The sequence below is a fragment of the Mixophyes fleayi genome, chromosome 5, assembly GCF_038048845.1.
Source record: "Mixophyes fleayi isolate aMixFle1 chromosome 5, aMixFle1.hap1, whole genome shotgun sequence".
Classification (NCBI taxonomy): Eukaryota; Metazoa; Chordata; class Amphibia; order Anura; family Limnodynastidae; genus Mixophyes; species Mixophyes fleayi.
In genome coordinates this window covers 23464394-23482996 of record NC_134406.1, presented here as the reverse complement: position 1 = coordinate 23482996, position 18603 = coordinate 23464394, and the positions used below count along the sequence as shown (strand labels likewise).

The window sequence follows — 18603 nt, the reverse complement described above, 5'->3', positions numbered from 1 at the left end:
TATGTGTGGTTTTCGATTTACTAAAGGCAGAAATCCGCATGGTATGAGACCGCCATCCAGATTGTTTTACATGGCGGGTATCCAGACCATGTGATCTATGACGTTGCGCTTTGCTAAACCGTACTTCAAAATGCCAGAAAAATGGCAACTTTTATATACCTGGTTCTGATAAGCCAGATAGCTCAAACCGCTACCTAGCCAGTCACAACGGGGGAAAATAAATAAACAAAGTAGAATAATAAACCTCCGTCTGCTTCTCTTACAGCCTCTACTTAGCTTTGTCTTTATTAAAATTGCAATTTTAAATAATGGCCGCAAACTGCTGACTGATAACTATACCCTGTGAATTTTAAAAATGAAAATCAAAAAGCCTGCAGTATAATTTATGACCACTAGGTGCTTCCATACAAATGGTATATTTATTGTGCAATATATTTTGTAGGCTATACTATAGCAGAGACTGATATACGTTACTTGTGTGTATATACTTTGTAGGCTGCACCTTGGAAAACATCTGATGGTTATTTGCAGAGATCCTGGAGGGGAGGGACAAGTGTAAGTCATGGCCCCACTGCGCAAGGTGCAATTCACTTCATCACACAACGGTGGCGGTCCAAGATAACGCAAGTTGCAGCAAATCTCGTCATCATGGCCGTCTCCCCGCCCACTTCCATAGTGAAGTATGCATGAGGGTGACTTCTACTCCCGCACTCCCAAAATTCGGGAGCCTCCAGGACTATCCGGGTGAGTAGACTAGTTTGATGATCCAACATTTCACAAAGTAAGGGTGCACGAAAGTCACGCAATTGATTTAATTCTAAAACATATTTTATCCCTCTTGGTTCAGATGTCCAGTGTCACAGAGACCCAACGGGCAAAATCTTTGTGCCTTTGATTCAGGGATTGTAAACCTGCACAATTCACAAAAATTCTGCTCTGTTGTTCTTAATGTATTATTCTGTTATAATATAACATTATGTAATGTAATGTATTATATAATCTTATCACCTTGTTCCCCTTTGTTTCATCAAAAGGACTTTTTCTTCCATTAAACCAACAGAGCTAGTAGTTCCTTCATACAGGGCTCAGCTCACAGCATTTATTACCATAAGTCTAGTTCATTTCCATACAGCTCTGTGGACCTCTATTGCAGACTGCGCTGACAATCTGACCCCCAGCTTCAGGTACCAGGAGGACTCCCAGTTATTTGTGGTGGGGTTGAGGGCAAGTTCTGTTTAGAGGGTTTTCCAAAAGTGGGCAACGCCTTTAAACAACAAATTCATTCATTCATAAAACTGAAACTAAAATAGAAATGATTCGCCCAGTTCAGAAACATTTTCACAATTGCAATAGTTTGAAAACATTACTGGTTGTCAGTAAACCCTGAAGCCTGCCACAGCAATGAGAAAACAGCTTGAGCAGCTGCATTCATAGTGGTCATCGACAAATGCACTGTTTATCAAGCTGCGGGTATGAAAAAGTGGAGATGTTGCCTATAGCAACCAATCAGATTCTAGCTGTCATTTTTGAAGAATGTACTAAATAAATGATAACTAGAATCTGATTGGTTGCTATAGGCAACATCTCCACTTTTTCATACCTGCAGCTTAATACATTTACCCCTTGGTTGTTACTAATTGTTGCTCAGAGAACCATAAAGAACATCTTGATAATCACACTATGTACGCCTTGTGGTGAGCGCCGAAGGATCCAGAAGACATATAGGAAGGACTAATACAAACATAGCCTAAGATGGCACATTGAAATTAGATTTATGGGGGTGGAATAAATGAGTTTGTAAGAACATTTATTTTATTTTTATAAATGCATTTTGAAAGGTGAGGGGAGATTATGGGTTTAAGTGACTAGAGGATTGTACAACAGATAGTGGAAATCTCTGTGCAAAGAAAAGCTAAAAGATGACAGATAAATGCTGACATTAAAATTGACGTTATCACAATTTTTTTTACTCTTAGTTTACTGTCAAGGACTGCTTGTTGGAAATATTGGAATCATTTGGGGATGTTCTTTGTCGACTTTTGTTTGTTTTTATAGTGAACTCTTTACTGTATATATAACCCCAGAGAAAGACAACTTGTGGCTTTCCAGCAGCTGTGGTACTACAAGTCCCACAATGTCCTGCCAGCCAGTGAGCATGGTAGGTAGGTGGAGTTGGTCCAGGGTTTTATGAAATGGGGGTGTGGTTTGCATAATTAAAGGGAGGGGCTTATTCTGTCACAATTCCACCTGGATAAGTGTTGGGGGCTATGTATAAGCATTAAAGATCCACTTTACTTTGTCATCAGTTTGGTAAAGTGAAAACAATTATACATAGTAAACCTGGTACATGGTACAGGCCATAACATAAACAAATCAAACAAATAACTGAATTAAATGTTCTTGCAAATAAAACAGCCTGAGGTGTGAAAAACATACTACATATACTGATAAAGCAGAGTACATAAGGAGAAAAGTGAATAAAAATGATAAGAGAAAAACTGGGAAGAGGGAGAAAAGTGGATGAAATCTACAATTTAAAAACAGAACTGATAGGGGAAGGAAGCATTAGGACAGCGAGCCTGAGGAAAAGACAAGACAATCGAAGCCATAAAAGATATTTGTGCCTATATGGAAAAATAGGGATCATCATCATTTACTCTACAGTGCTGGAGAGCAGGCATAACAGATCATGCATAAAAACAAAATCAGACATAGAAACAGAGCAAGGACACAAATGGATATTAGAGATGTTCATTGGCAAACCGAGAGGGGGGGGGGGGTTCCCAGTGTCCAGAAACCCCCTCCAAGCCTGGGGCACTGTATAATTGGGGTGGCTGTACCCTGCCCCTGCTTCACATGACTCTGCTTGAAAAGGGAGAGCTGTCTACACCTAACAGTAGTGCAGGCAACATTGCCCATGTATATTATGGGGATAGGAAGAGTTGGAGAGCAGCCAAGCACTGTCTAATATTAGCCATACTCCCATGCATGCTAGTCACGGCCATTGGTGGTGTGGTGTGGAAACCCCTCTCTACAAATCCTCCGTTTGCCCCTGATGTTAGAGGGGACAGAGGACACTGTTCGTGAGAGCTTACACTCTAAAAGATACATTTATTCCTAAAACCAGTGGTGAAAGTGGACAATTAGAAGTGGGGGTATGAAAAATGTAAGTGAATGGAATGTGATAGTGTTACAATGAAAGCAGTAGGACAAGTGGCGGTATGACATACCACCGTATACCCCCTCACTTCCACCGCTATCTAAAACTACTTTCGGGTGCTTACTATTTGTTAACCAAGTGATTACTTTTGTTAAGTAAAACAGCCATAAATGGAACATTATTCTAATTAATATTATGTTTTTATTATTAAGAATGTAAAAAAACATAACTTGTAATTTCTTAGTACCTATTCTTTTTCTGTTTGTAGATTTTAGCTCTGGTAGTAGTTTAGGGTATAATGTTATTTTGTGAGTTGTGTGTGATATAAAATGCAAATTAAAAAGATCTGATTTTAAAAAAAGAGTCAAAAATGCAAGAAAATAATATATCCTGAAATAAAGAGATGAACGGCATTATATCATTGACTGAGCTCTGTACTGTGAAGAAATGAAGACAAAGAAATAGATACATTTGAAGGTGTTACAAAACAACAATAGAAAAGAGAAATAAAAGTGGTGGGGATACATTTTATTGTGAATATTCACTAGTGATAATAAATATTATAATAAATAATATAATAAAGAAACTGGTAGTGGCTGTATTCAACTTTGTTGTTAGATAATAAACTTGAGTGACTGGTAACTGTGTTTCCCCTTGCTAACCAGTAATAAATAGAGACTCACAAGATGGAATAAATATAACAGGATTTAAATACTTCTCTAAACCCATCTCTCTCATTCACATATACAGTACTATAGAAACTATAATGCAATGCTGTTATATAGTAATATGTGTGTTTGCTCTTTTTACCTATATTTAAGCTTCAAAATAAAATATTACAGCCTTTCCCAAAACCTTTTTGTAAAACAATATAATTCAAATCAAAATATGATTTCCTTTGTAGGTTTTGTAGAAATATAACAACTTATAGGCATAGAAGAATTCATTGGGACTCTAAGGAATATCATAAGAAATAAAAAAGTTGTGCCTATGATATTTTGAATTAAATTACTGTATATACCAGGCTACATTCATACTTATAAATATTCATACATACATGTTGGAGGCTGATTTGTTATTCATATGTTTCTAAATTGCAATACAGTATGATTTTAAGGAAATCAGATTATGATAGAGAACATATCAAGTCACTAGGTAAACAATGTATGTGCAATGTAACATAAAGCAATTATATTTATTATGGCTATATATGACTTTGAATTGTTTGTGCAGTTGGTGAATAAAGTGGAAGTATTCTACTTATGATGTCACCTGTTAGAGGCTAGCGTAGGCGATGTAGTGTTAGGAGTCAGGGATCTTGGTGCACGGGCAGCAGCTCTATACTAGTGAAGCAGCTCCGGAGCTCTGAGGTGCCAGCATAAAGTAATCCGCATGCCACGTCAACTTGTTATGCTCATAACCTAAAGTTGTGAGAACATCACCACACAGTACCACCTACCATCATACTTGTCCCCTACCCTTCACCCTTCATCAACGTGGATTATAGTTTAGCACTTGACAGAGATATACTGTATTTTACTGCATTGGTGTTCTTGTGGTTTCTTGAAAAGATCCCATGTTACTTATGTTTTGATGTACACTCTAGTTATATTTAGGACTTACTCAACCTGGTTCAGGATATTTTAGGCTTACTTGCGAGTCCAAAAGCATCGCGTAAAGTCAAGCCCACCTGCAAATACACCCCATTTAAACATCTTGTTACTTAAAATAAAATGTTGTTACTACCGATCTGCCATATCTTCAGGCTTATATTACTTTTAGCTCATACTAGTATGATCCTCCAACATATTCCGCTCATCATTATTAGATGTAAAATTTACTCATCACCATTAGGTGTAAGATTTGCTCATCATCAATAGGTGTAAGATTTGCCCATCACCATTAGGTGTAATATTTGCCCATCACCATTAGGTGTAAGATTTACTCATAAACATTAGGTGTAAGATTTACTCATCAACATTAGGTGTAGGATTTACTCATCGACATTAGGTGTAAGATTTGCCCATCACCATTAGGTGTGAGATTTACTCATCACCATTAGGTGTAAGATTTACTCATCACCATTTGGTGTAAGATTTACTCATCACCATTAGGTGTAAGATTTACTCATCACCATTAGGTGTAAGATTTACTCATCACCATTAGGTGTAAGATTTACTCATCATCATTAGGTGTAATATTTACTCATCATCATTAGGTGTAAGATTTACTCATCACCATTAGGTGTAAGATTTACTCATCATTATTTGGTGTAAGATTTACTAATCACCATTAGGTGTAAGATTTACTCATCATAATTTGGTATAAGATTTACTCATCATTAGGTGTAAAATTTACTCATCACCCTTAGGTGTAACATTTGCTCATTACCATTAGGTGTAAGATTTACTCATCACCATTAGGTGTAAGTTTTGCTCATCACCATTAGGTGTAAGATTTACTCATCACCATTAGGTGTAAGATTTACTCATCATAATTTGGTATAAGATTTACTCATTATCATTAGGTGTAAAATTTACTCATCACCCTTAGGTGTAAGATTTGCTCATTACCATTAGGTGTAAGATTTACTCATCATAATTTGGTATAAGATTTACTCATTATCATTAGGTGTAAAATTTACTCATCACCATTAGGTGTAAGTTTTGCTCATCACCATTAGGTGTAAGTTTTGCTCATCACCATTAGGTATAAGATTTGGTCATTCTCTGAAGTCAGTCACTATGTCGAACAGTCCCATATATCGAGATGGACGACCTATAAATTATGACTAATAATGCCACTTTGCAGTTTGCCAGTCACCTTGTAAATGATCCTCACGGTCAAACATATATTGCATCACGCAGAGCAGGAGAGATTGTACTGTGCAGTAACTTATATACAAAGAATGAAAACTGATCATGAGAATTGCACACAGAAGTGATGCTGTTCATTTGAACAATATAATAAAGGGGGAGAACAATGTTGTATATAGTAGCTATGTAATACAGGTAATCTGTATTACGCAGTAAATATATTTGCTTTCCTCTCTCCTCTCACATTGGAATCAATTTGTTCATGAGTTTGAAAGATTTAGAAATTGTTTTCCTATAAATTCAAACATACAAAAAACTCATTTATATGAAAATGATTCCATGATGAGTATCCCAACACTATAACACAAGAACATAGAAACCAAATTGATAATCATGAATAAATAAATATTATTTTTTTTCTTGCAGCGGTCTGATGAATTGTTACCATAATTGTGAAGTGACACAGAGAAATTTAGTCCAGTTCCGCCCGTCCACAAAGATACCCCGGCAATCTTTTTATCTGAAAATAATTAAATCAGGCTTTTTAGAGCTATAATAACATAGATGAAAATTGTCTATAGCAAGTTACTTTGAACAAGATTTGCAGTGAAAAAAAAAAAATAGACTGTAAATTCTGTAAGAGCATAAGATAATCATTTTAAAAAACAGTGGATCATAACATTAATGTTAATAATGACACGTTCAAGATATCAGAATGTGCATAACTGAATAATAACGAGTCTACCAGAATGATATTAATTTTTAATTGGAGCATGGTCAGAATCGTAGCATGGCTGAATACCAATTAATTGTTAGCAAAGCAGGGAGAGCAGGCACAGCTGAGATGTCGGGGTGACACAAAACAGGTCAAACATCTCACTTCAGTTACCGGATCTAAAAGAAGAATAAAAATAAAAGATTCAAAGTTACAAAAAAAAAATGTTTGTTACCAGTGGAAACCTCTGGGAATTTGGCTGCAAAAGAAAACATATCAGAATTCTTAGAATAATCAAAGGCTGACAACATATGTAGAAATGAATGATATAAATAGGTGTCTTTATGTATTTAATTGATTTACCTTTGTACTTGATTTACAAATGTAACCAGAATCTTATTTTTTTTTCATTAGAATATGTTTCACAATGTTATAATTTATCAACAATATCTTGTAACCGCATACACAGTTTTAACAAGGAACAGAAAAAAACATGGGATTATTTTGGCAGTAATTTGCTGTTTGTAGCAAGAGGGATTTATTAATGAGTAAGTTGGACTCACAGGAACATGACCTTCAAAATGTGTCTTTGTGTTGTGTACAGTAAATATGTTTACTGTTTTATGTTCTATATAGACAAGCGATGGGTAAGAGGCAGCCCTAGGACCACATGTGGCCCTCTGAGCTCCACTTGTGGCCCCCAGCTGCTTCCTGCTTTGTTGTCACATGTTTGTTACAGCTTGTAACACTTGTTTGAAAGGCCTGTGCTGATATGTCATTACATATAAGTGGCTCTTTCTGTGATTAGATGTTTTGATTTAACTTATTACTGAGATTAATGTTAGTGTACGGCCCTTTTGATGGTTAGAGGGTCGCGCATGTGGCCCCTGAGGTGTATCAGGTGGCCCATCACTGATTTAGACATTTCTGTGGACTGCAGGGAGTTTATTTTACACACGGCCATGAGTGGTCCCAAGACATTCTCCTCTGCTCTCTCGCCCCTTTTTTCATCTATCTTTGTAACTAAATGTTTGATAAGAGACTTCTTATTAATAACAAAAGTACTTCTTCCAAAAATTGGGACAGAGAATGGTATAGAGGGAACATAAATTGTTACTACACAAGTGGAACATCTTATCTCAATGGAGGGCATCACGTTGTCTGCCTCACAGCACTGGGATCATGAGTTCCCCACCACGGCCTTATCTCTGAGGAGTTTGTATGTTCTCCCCGTGTTTGCGTGGGTTTCCTCTGGGTGCTCCGATTTCCTCCCACACTCCAAAAACATACTGGTAGGTTAATTGTCTGCTATTAAGTTATCCTTAGTCTCTCTCTCAGTATATATGTGTGTTAGGGAGTTTAGGCTGTAAGCTCCAATTTGGCAGGAACTGTTGTGAATGAGTTCTCTGTAAAATGCTATATAAATAACGGCTGCTAATGATCTAGAAAGAACAATGGAGGTGCTTGAAATGGCGGTTTAGCTGCCTCTTGTAGCAGAATATACAGACAGCATTTATGTACAAATGTTTATATCAATTTCTTTTCTACGTTATTGCCTTTATTTGATAAATCATATGGAATGGCTTCTTTGCAGCTATGAAGGCAGACCTATAGACTATGGTCCTAGTGCTGAGCTGGTCACATGTTGGTCACCTGTATGCTGAGTCAGAGGTATATCATTATACGTTCAGCTCTGCACCTGTGTCATAGACATGCATTTCACCAGCCTTCTAACAGGTGAAGACGATACGGCTCTAGATAAGTGTATAGACCTCTCTGTGCTGATCTCCCTCAGCTGCATTTGCATGAAAGCGCCCTTACTGTTCTCAGCCTGGGTTAAGCCACACCTTCTCTCCCCTGTCCTGCCTCTCCGGTTTGTAAGAAGGTGCAACTCTTCATGCAAGTTTATGGGTGCACTCTCTTTGTGCGCAGGTGCAAACGTTTGTCATTTGGACTACTCAAATGGGCGTACATCTAATGCAGAATCAAGGCCTCATGTGTTCGTAGGACATGAAACTCACAACACAACATGACCATTAGCCATGACCATAATTCCATTATATTGCATTTTATGAATAACTCTGAAGCCATGGATGTAGACTTTTCGGTTAATTTGTCCTTTCTGGGTATCTCAAATATTAAAGGTACCAAGTAAACTTTAAGTCAAAAATGATAATGAAAGATATTTAGTATTTACTGACATTTAAGGGATAGTATGGTGTTACTAATTCACAAAGCACAATATTAGGTATGAGGGGAAAAAAATAAACCCAACAGAATGCTTGGAAATGACCTAATTACTTTTCATACTATCGGAAGATAATGAATTCGGAGAGGCAATAACGTCGGTAGTTTGCAGCATTCAGCAATGGTTCATCTGGTTTACTAAGGCTAAAGTGTGTTTAGCCAAATATATCTCACAGAAAAAAGACAAATAAAATTTGCATTCACCCAAGTGAAACACACTTAAAAATGACAATAGTGACTTTATGTAGACAGTGTTGGGAATGACACAATGTGAAAAAGCCTGCAGGTAAACCACTATCTTTTGCAACAACATTAATGACTTACAACCAATAAAAAGTAATAATGCCTCTACCCAAATGCAATCCCACCTCTCCTTTCTTCCATCCTGCCCCCTTCTTCACCCTTCACTAATGTTCCCCTTGTTTGTATGTTTGTGTGTCTGTGGTAGGGAAATTCAAGTGTAAGCTCCACTGTGTAAAGACTGATGTGCCTTAATCATCATCATCATCCTCATCATCATCATCACCATCATCATCAGAGTTGTTTATGAATAAGATGCTACAAACTCTGTAGCACTGAACAGTTGGTATCACAAATCATACAAAAATCCCTTAGACAGTAGGTAAAGAATATGTTAGTGTTAAGTAAATAAAAGGTCATAATAATTATTATAATCATCAATAATAGTCTTTATATAAAGATGGACTAGTTTGCATTGAAAAAAAAAAGTTTCAGGGCCTTTGTCATTAGTGATCTTATCTGCCGTTTTTTGCTTATCTTAAACAAATTCACTCTGTTCATGCCCGGAAAAGGGAGATAAGAAGCAAAATTTACTGCGTAAGTGAAGAATTTCTTAAGTTAAGATGAAAATCTATCTTAACTTCACTCTTATCTACCTGTTTCTTCTTAAAATAAGCATCTTAACTTTTGCACAAGATAAGATCGCTAATGAATCAGGCCCTCAATGTTTAAATGGTGAAAGCCAGGTTATCTCTAACATCTGCAGTTGTGTGAGGCTTAGTACTCTATAAAGTTGTCATTTTAGCAACTCCTTCCTCAAAGAAGGTCCAGAAACCTTTGACTTAACTCCATTTCTAATACTTCAATATGATCAAGGGTACGAGTACATAAGAGCATCACAGACACATAGAATATAACAGAAAATAGCTTGGAGTCATTTTCCAGCAATATCCTTAAAACTACGGAAAATTGTATTTGGATTAGGTTAAGTCTTCCTTGCTTTTACCTATAACAGACCTTGCCAGTCCTCCCTCTTTCCCCTGTGGCCCCGTAAACTCCCCTTCATGTGCAGTGTATCCAGAGATGCTTGTGGAATGAATCATTGCTCCTTTGTTTAAATTGGAAGTGCGGCTTTTGTTTTAAAGAGGCAAAGGAGACTCATAAACGGAGATGATTCATTTTTGAAATGAATAAAACCGCTGCAATATTTCGTCTTATGGAATTGTTAAAATAGATCTTGCATCAAATCCTCAGAGGAAGAAGAGTATGAATTTACTTTAACACAATTTGCAGTCATTAGGTAAAAGAAATATGGCAACATCTGGAAAACTAATGAGCAAACTGTATATATATATTTTTATGTCATCCTGCATAGAAATTATACCATGCATAGAAATATCTAAATACATACATATATATATATATATATATATATAGAGAGAGAGAGAGAGAGAGAGAGAGAGAGAGAGAGAGAGCTATGAAGAGAGCTATGTTTGTGTGGGAAGAGAATCGAAACTGCTATAACGGCCAGTGGGAGATTCCGTGTCTGAAGACCTGGAACCACACCAACTAACCAGTGACTGACTTCGTAGGAATACTCTGCAGTGTGAGGACCGTTCATTGTTGTGATTAATGCCCCTATACTGAAAGTTGTGAGAGATCTAGTCACCTAGGACCTGATTCATTAAGGATCTTAACTTAAGAAACTTCTTATTTCAGTCTCCTGGACAAAACCTTGTTACAATGCAAGGGGTGCAAATTAGTATTCTGTTTTGCACATAAGTTATATACTGACTGTTTTTTCATGTAGCACACAAATACATGATAGCTTATTTGTACACTGAAATTTAAAGTTGATATTTGTGTGCCCCCTGCCCCCCAGCCCAGCCTGCTCCTGCTGACATGGGAAGTGTATAACATTTATTATCTGGTTACAGTAGCACCTGTCAAGGGGTGGGATATATTAGGCAGCAATTGAACAGTCAGTTCTTGGAGTTGATGTGGTGGAAGCAGGAAAAATGGACAAGCGTAAGGATCTGAGCAACTTTGACAAGGGCCAAATTGTGATGGCTAGGTGAGTGTTGGAGTGTGGAGTGTTCCAGGTATGCAGTGGTTAATACCTACCAAAAGTTGTCCAAGGAAGGACAACTAGTGAACCGGCGACAGGGTCATGGACGCCCAAGATTCATTGATGCATATGGGGAGTGAAGCATATTCTGTCTGGTCCAATCCCACCGAAGAGCTACTGTAGCACAAATTACTGAAAAAGTTAATGCTGGCTATGATAGACAGGTAACTAGCATAATACTCTCCACAAATTACATTGCTCACTACAAGCCCTGAGTAAGAAAGGGACGATGAGGAGGCAGTGAGCAAATCACCTGGATATAATAGCTCCTAATAAGTTCTGAGTTAGATTGGAGCATATAGGAGGCAGCTAGCTAGCAAATAATTATATCTAGTAGAAACAGAAACAACATCTCCTGCTAGCAAGCTACAATAAAGGATACAATTAGACACAAATTAAATACTGTTAAGAAAAGTTGCATAAAAATATCTGAAAGGTATCCAGAGTCAGGGTCGGACTGGCCCGCCGGTGGACCGGACTATCCATTGGTAGGCCCCGACCCTGAATCGCTCCCCTCTTCGTTGGTGGGGGGGCTAGAAACTTTAATAGAAAAAAAAAAAAAGGAAAAAAAACTCACGTGACCGCAGCGCTGGCTCCGTCCGCACTGAATGCCGGGCGTGACGTCATCACGCCCGACGTTCAGTGAGGAGCGCCGGCAAGACAGAGGAGAAGAAAAGGAAGAAGCAGATAGAAAAGGTAAGTGATAGGGGAGTATGGAACAGAAATAGGAGTATGGAACAGAGAAGGGGGAGTATGGAACAGAGAAGGGGGAGCATGGAACAGAAATAGGAGTATGGAACAGAGAAGGGGGAGCATGGAACAGAGAAGGGGGAGCATGGAACAGAGAAGGGGGAGCATGGAACAGAGAAGGGGGAGCATGGAACAGAGAAGGGGGAGCATGGAACAGAAATAGGAGCATAGAACAGAGAAGGGGGAGCATGGAACAGAGAAGGGGGAGCATGGAACAGAAATAGGAGCATAGAACAGAGAAGGGGGAGCATGGAACAGAGAAGGGGGAGCATGGAACAGAAATAGGAGCATGGAACAGAGAAGGGGGAGCATGGAACAGAAATAGGAGCATAGAACAGAGAAGGGGGAGCATGGAACAGAGAAGGGGGAGCATGGAACAGAAATAGGAGCATGGAACAGAGAAGGGGGAGCATGGAACAGAAATAGGAGCATGGAACAGAGAAGGGGGAGTATGGAACAGAGAAGGGGGAGCATGGAACAGAAATAGGAGCATAGAACAGAGAAGGGGGAACATGGAACAGAGAAGGGGGAGCATGGAACAGAAATAGGAGTATGGAACAGAGAAGGGGGAACATGGAACAGAGAAGGGGGAGCATGGAACAGAAATAGGAGTATGGAACAGAGAAGGGGGAACATGGAACAGAAATAGGAGTATGGAACAGAGAAGGGGGAGCATGGAACAGAGAAGGGGGAGCATGGAACAGAAATAGGAGTATGGAACAGAGAAGGGGGAGCATGGAACAGAGAAGGGGGAGTATGGAACAGAAATAGGAGTATGGAACAGAGAAGGGGGAACATGGAACAGAAATAGGAGTATGGAACAGAGAAGGGGGAGCATAGAACAGAGAAGGGGGAGCATGGAACAGAAATAGGAGTATGGAACAGAGAAGGGGGAACATGGAACAGAGAAGGGGGAGCATGGAACAGAGAAGGGGGAGCATGGAACAGAGAAGGGTTAACATGGAACAGAGAAGGGGGAGCATGGAACAGAGAAGGTGGAGCATGGAACAGAGAAGGGGGAGCATGGAACAGAAATAGGAGCATGGAACAGAGAAGGGGGAGCATGGAACAGAAATAGGAGCATGGAACAGAGAAGGGGGAGCATGGAACAGAAATAGGAGCATAGAACAGAGAAGGGGGAGCATGGAACAGAGAAGGGGGAGCATGGAACAGAAATAGGAGCATGGAACAGAGAAGGGGGAGCATGGAACAGAAATAGGAGCATGGAACAGAGAAGGGGGAGCATGGAACAGAAATAGGAGCATAGAAGAGAGAAGGGGGAGCATGGCAGAGTGAAGGGGGAGCATGGCAGAGTGAAGGGGGAGCATGGCAGAGTGAAGGGGGAGCATGGCAGTGTGAAGGGGGAGCACAGACAGTATGGCAGTGTGTGAAGGGGAGAGCAAAAGCAGCATGGAGGGTGCAGTGTGATTATAAGGAGGCACATCATGGTGATGAAGGGGCGCAGTAATGTGTGTGTGATGGCACAACGGGCTTGTGGCAATGTAATGTGTGTGTGGTAGGTGGTGGCTAAATAATGGGTGCTATTTTCTTTGTAGGGTGAAGATGGGGCAATTTAATTTTATAGTGGGGACTATTAATTTAAGATGGGGTGGGTTTGGGCGCTATTAATTGAATGTGGGGCTGAGTTTGAGGAGCATGAGGTATATTTATTAAATGTGAATATGAATTATTTAATGGCAGTGACGGTTGCAGGAAATAGGTATATTTATTATATGTAAATGTGATTAATTTATTGCAGGGGCTGTCTGTTGGGAGGGAAATAGGTTTATTAAATGGGAATACTTATTACTTTTATGTTGGGGCTGGAGGAAGTCCTAAGTATTAAATGTGGGTCCTATTGATTTAACGCCGGGGCTGGTTGGAATTTTCTAAATGTACCCATTATTTTTTCCAAATAGGACCCCTCAACATTCCAGGATCCAGACAAGCTGCAGCTAAAGAAACCAGCAGCCACAGGTGGTGACAAGAACAGGTAGGACAGTCTGTCAAATGTTCTGAGTCTAGTGCAGGCTTGGCTAACCTGTGGCACTCCAGGTTTTGTGAAACTACACGTCCCAGCATACCCTTCCAGCAATAGGCTGCTATATATTGGTAAAGCATGCTAAGGCTTGTAGTTTCACAACACCTGGAGTGCCACAGGTTAGTCAAGCCTGGTCTAGTGGGATAATCCCGATTTTTGGTGACAGTTCTGCCCAATCTAAGGTGCAGATCAAGACTGTACTCTTTATACACACTGCATTCTTTATATACTACACTATTGTGCTAGCTGTCCTTTGTGGGCTGACTACTCCCCCTCTAGTGTCTGGTCTCGCCTCTTTGATGGTTGGCCACACCCTCTCTGGTGGGCCCCTAGCGTTGCTGTCCCCTGGTGGGCCCTTCATGCCCCAGTCCGACACTGTCCAGAGTGAACCGTATGAACAGCAGCAGATCAGTATAAAGAATTATAACACTAAAACCTAACCTCATAGTAAGAGTGACATCTATGGTAGAAAGGGGAATTTGAAACCCAAGAGAATAAATTGTCTTTTCGTACTGTCATATCTGAACATGGAATCATAACCCCAAATAAAGACAGGAGCTCAAATAAAGTGTATCGAGTATTTTATCCAGTATTTTATTTCACAATTTGATTTATTCACATTTCACTGGTTTTCTTTTATATTTTGCTGTTTTTTAAAATAATGCATTTTTAATAAAAAATCAATAAAGGTTAAATTTTAATTGGAACTATCCAAATAGATGTTTTAGATAACAAGAAATGAACAACAAATACAAAATACAATAATAAAAAGCAAAATATATGGGAGTACTTCGTGCACCACCCTGAATACATTTCTTTTCTCTTTTCTCCCTTTTTCAGTATGACAGAAAGGTGTCAGAACACACAGTGTGTCTCAACTTGCTGCGTATGGGGCTGTGTAGCCGCAGACCGGTCTGAGTGCTCATACTAACCCCTGTTCACCGCCGAAAGCACCTACAATGACCACAGAATTGGACCACGGAGCAATGGAAGAAGGTGGCCCGTTCTGATGAATCACATTTTCTTAATACATTATGTGGATGGCTGGGTGCATGTGCGTCATTTTCCTGGGGAAGAGATGGCACCAGAATGCGCTATGAGATGAAGGAAAGCCGAAGGAGGCAGTGTGAGGCTCTGGCAATGTTCTCCTGGGAAACATTGGGCCTTGACATACATGTGGATGTTACTTTGACACGTACCACCTACCTAAACATTGTTGCAGACCAAGTACACCCCTTCATGGCCATTGTATTCCCTGATGGCAGTGGCCTCTTTCAGCAGGATAATGCGCCCTGCCACACTGCAAAAATTGTTCAGGAACGGTTTGAGGAACATGACAAAGAGTTCAAGGTGTTGACTTGACCTCTCAATCCGATTGAGTATCTGTCGGATGTGCTGGAAAAACAAGCCCGAGCCATGGAGGCTCCAACTCACAACTTACAGGACTTAAAGGATCTGCCAGATACCACAGGACACCATCAGAGGTCTTGTGGAATCCATGTCTCAACGGGTCAGAGCTGTTTTGGTGGCACAAGGGGACCTTCACAATATTATGCAGGTGGTCTTAATGTTGTGGCTGGTCAGTGTATGTATAGGCCATAACAAACAACAAACAGCCTGATAGAAAAGATGAGGTCTCTGTGCTGATTGGTTGCACACCTCTCACATGGTACAGCAGACGTCTTCTGTCAGCTGACTCCTAATTATTGATGAGTAAAGGTCCTGTCTGAAACATTTTGAAGATGACATACATTGGGAAGAAAGGGGTAGGAATGAATTGTAAATTGCTCTTGTTGTACAACTGTTAAAATATAATATTTGAAGCTCAGCTGTCCTCTATTTGTGCTCTATTATCTGCTGTCTTTAGAGTCTTTTATTCAAATACAAATTGAATGTTATATTTATCATTCTAAATCAAGTTTCAGAAAAACTCAAAGAATTGAAGAAAGTATAAAGTTCTCATATACAAGTTCATACTAATAGAATTTCTTTTGGAACACTTCAACCTTTATGAGTCTTAAGCTTAGAGTCAGTGTACAGTGTCAATAGGAATCTTCATGATGATGGCATATTATTATTATTGTTGATTTTTAAGGCACCACAGTGATCCACATTGCTTGACAATGGGGAAAGAGAGCATATATAAAACAGGACCATACAAGGTGGACAAAATAAATGAGAGAGCTAGTATTCTAATTATGGTCTATTTGGTGGGCCATGAGTGAGGTTTGGAATGTCGGAGACTGAATGTGGTGCATTACCTAGGCCTGAAGTGTTATGTTGTAGAAAGAGGCATCCTGATCAGGGCAGGACTGGATAGGGTAGTAATAGGATTGAGGAGTTCTTTTAGTAAACCGTGAAGTAGTTTGAGTGGAGAGTATTTTGGTGGACTTGGGTGAGGTAAGGTGAAGCTAAAGGAAAAAAGGTCGTGTTCGGAGAGAAGGAAGGACAAGTTGGAGAAGTTAGAGATGGAGCTGAAGCAGGAGAAAGCAAGGTCAAGGGACTGTCTATCACAGCGGTTGTAAGATTAAGTCTACTGGGAGAGACGAAAGGAGGAAGTAAGTGAGATAAGTTTTTTGGGCATCAGAGTCAGTGGGGCTGTCAGAGGACAGGAAATTAGAGAGCCAATTAGCAAGGTTATTAAGGAATCGGTAGACTGGACTTCAGGAGAGGCCGGGGGCGTCGGCAGGGGGGGGGGGGATAAATGACAGAAGCATGAAGGTGGAGAGCAGAGAGCAGACAGATAGTGCAAAGTTACGGATGGAGAGTATGACTCGGAAGGTGCAGTGGAGAAAGTAGGATGCCCTCTGTGCCACCAGGGGCGGATTGGGGGGGGGGGGGGCAGGCAATCAGTGAAAATTAGCGGCACACTACATACCTTTGCATGGTGGCAGAGAGGTCCGATCAAAGCAAAGGAGGGAGTGAGGCCAACCAGTCAGAGATAAGGAGGGGTGTGTCTATGCTAATTTACCCCCACCTAAAAAAAATGCCTAGGTCCGCCCCTGTGTGCCACTTTGTCTGTCTCCATGTCTGGGAGTGTGGCTGTAGGACAGATGGAGTGAATGTAGTGTCAGAGGAGGTCGAGGGATTCATAATACAGTAAATCCAGTTATTTTTGGTTCATTTGATTACTTTACTTTATCGTTATTTTATAATACGCTTACACTTAGATTTTAGAGGAATACGAAGATGTTAAACAACATGTTATATGACCTAGTATTAAATTTATCTGGCAAAATTGGTACACAAATGTGTGTTTTTATAAAAGTCTCCCTTATTTCTTGACATTATTGTCCTATTAAAACATAACTTGCCCATGGCGTTTCCAAGATGACAGTATTTTGAAACCTTGTATCATCTATTACTTTCTTGCTAATGATTTTACCTATTTCTTTTAAGTTTTGAGTCATCCTTGCCTGTTGGAATGACACCCTTACAAGACAGAATCTGCCCGCTTTTATGAAAACGTCTCTGTGAAGTCTTTCTGTCACCAGGAAACTCAGCAGACATAAGCAAAGTTATGCACGCTTAAAACAATTAATGGCAATTTCATGATGATTTTGTGTCTGCTGCAATTATAACAAGTCACACAAAGGTTTAAGACAAAGCAAAAAGTTCATTAAAATGTTTAGACTTTATTTTTTAGTGAATTGCTTTACTCTTTGGACTGCTAATTTTTCGCCAAATCCATATTTAGCCGGGCCAAATTTAGCAGCATCTAAAAATGATCATGAAGATGGATATAAATTAACTCACTGTTCCCCACTCCTATGCTACTGTTAATTCATTGATTAATTCATTAACTCGCCTTTCCAACAATTATTAAATAATTAATTTTTATATTAATGACAAACGTTCTGTCAAGTGAGCTTTTAATTCTAGCCCTGTGTGGTGACATAAGCCTTTGAGTGCAATGAACTTGCGTTTGCTTCCAGATCCGGCGCCATTTGAAAACATAGCAGCGCCCCGTCTTTGAAGTACTTCGATGCAGTAGGGAAATTATAAACAAGTCTGTCGCTCAAGGTTTGTTTCAAAGATTAAATGTAGATGGTATTATTTTAGGTCAGTTGTTTATTACATACTTTTTTAATCACGTCATTTTGGCCCTGCCCCCGCAACGTAATGACGCAAAACGCGGCATTTTACAGTGGGGGCAGGGCCAAATGCTGCGATTCCCGGAGAATCGTGGCATTTTGGCCCGAATTCGGGCAGATGCGGGAGATTTCCACACTCTCCCAGGAATCCAGGAGACCCACCCAAAATGCGGGAGTCTCAGGGACATCCCGGGAGATTTGGCAAGTATGGTTTATTATAATAGTAACATTTGAGACTACTGCCAAAGGCCTAAAGCTAGCATCAAAATGCAGTGGTCAGCAATACCCCAACAAGAGCTAAAGTGAAAGGATTTCCCTTTTATCACATTTATCTGTGTGTTCTCCCCATGTTGGTGTGGGTTTCCTCCGGGTGCTCCTGTTTCCTCCCACACTCCAAATACATACTGGTTAA

At 39.8% G+C, this 18603-nt stretch overlaps 1 long non-coding RNA gene across 1 annotated transcript; it reads left to right on the top strand.

Annotated features, from left to right (window-relative positions):
• The first annotated feature begins 935 nt into the window (after positions 1-935).
• On the top strand, positions 936-15891 carry LOC142157618 (uncharacterized). The gene is made up of 3 exons (XR_012692528.1): positions 936-1184; positions 2056-2158; positions 14938-15891. It is a non-coding gene; the product is annotated as an uncharacterized LOC142157618 (long non-coding RNA).
• Positions 15892-18603: the final 2712 nt, after the last annotated feature.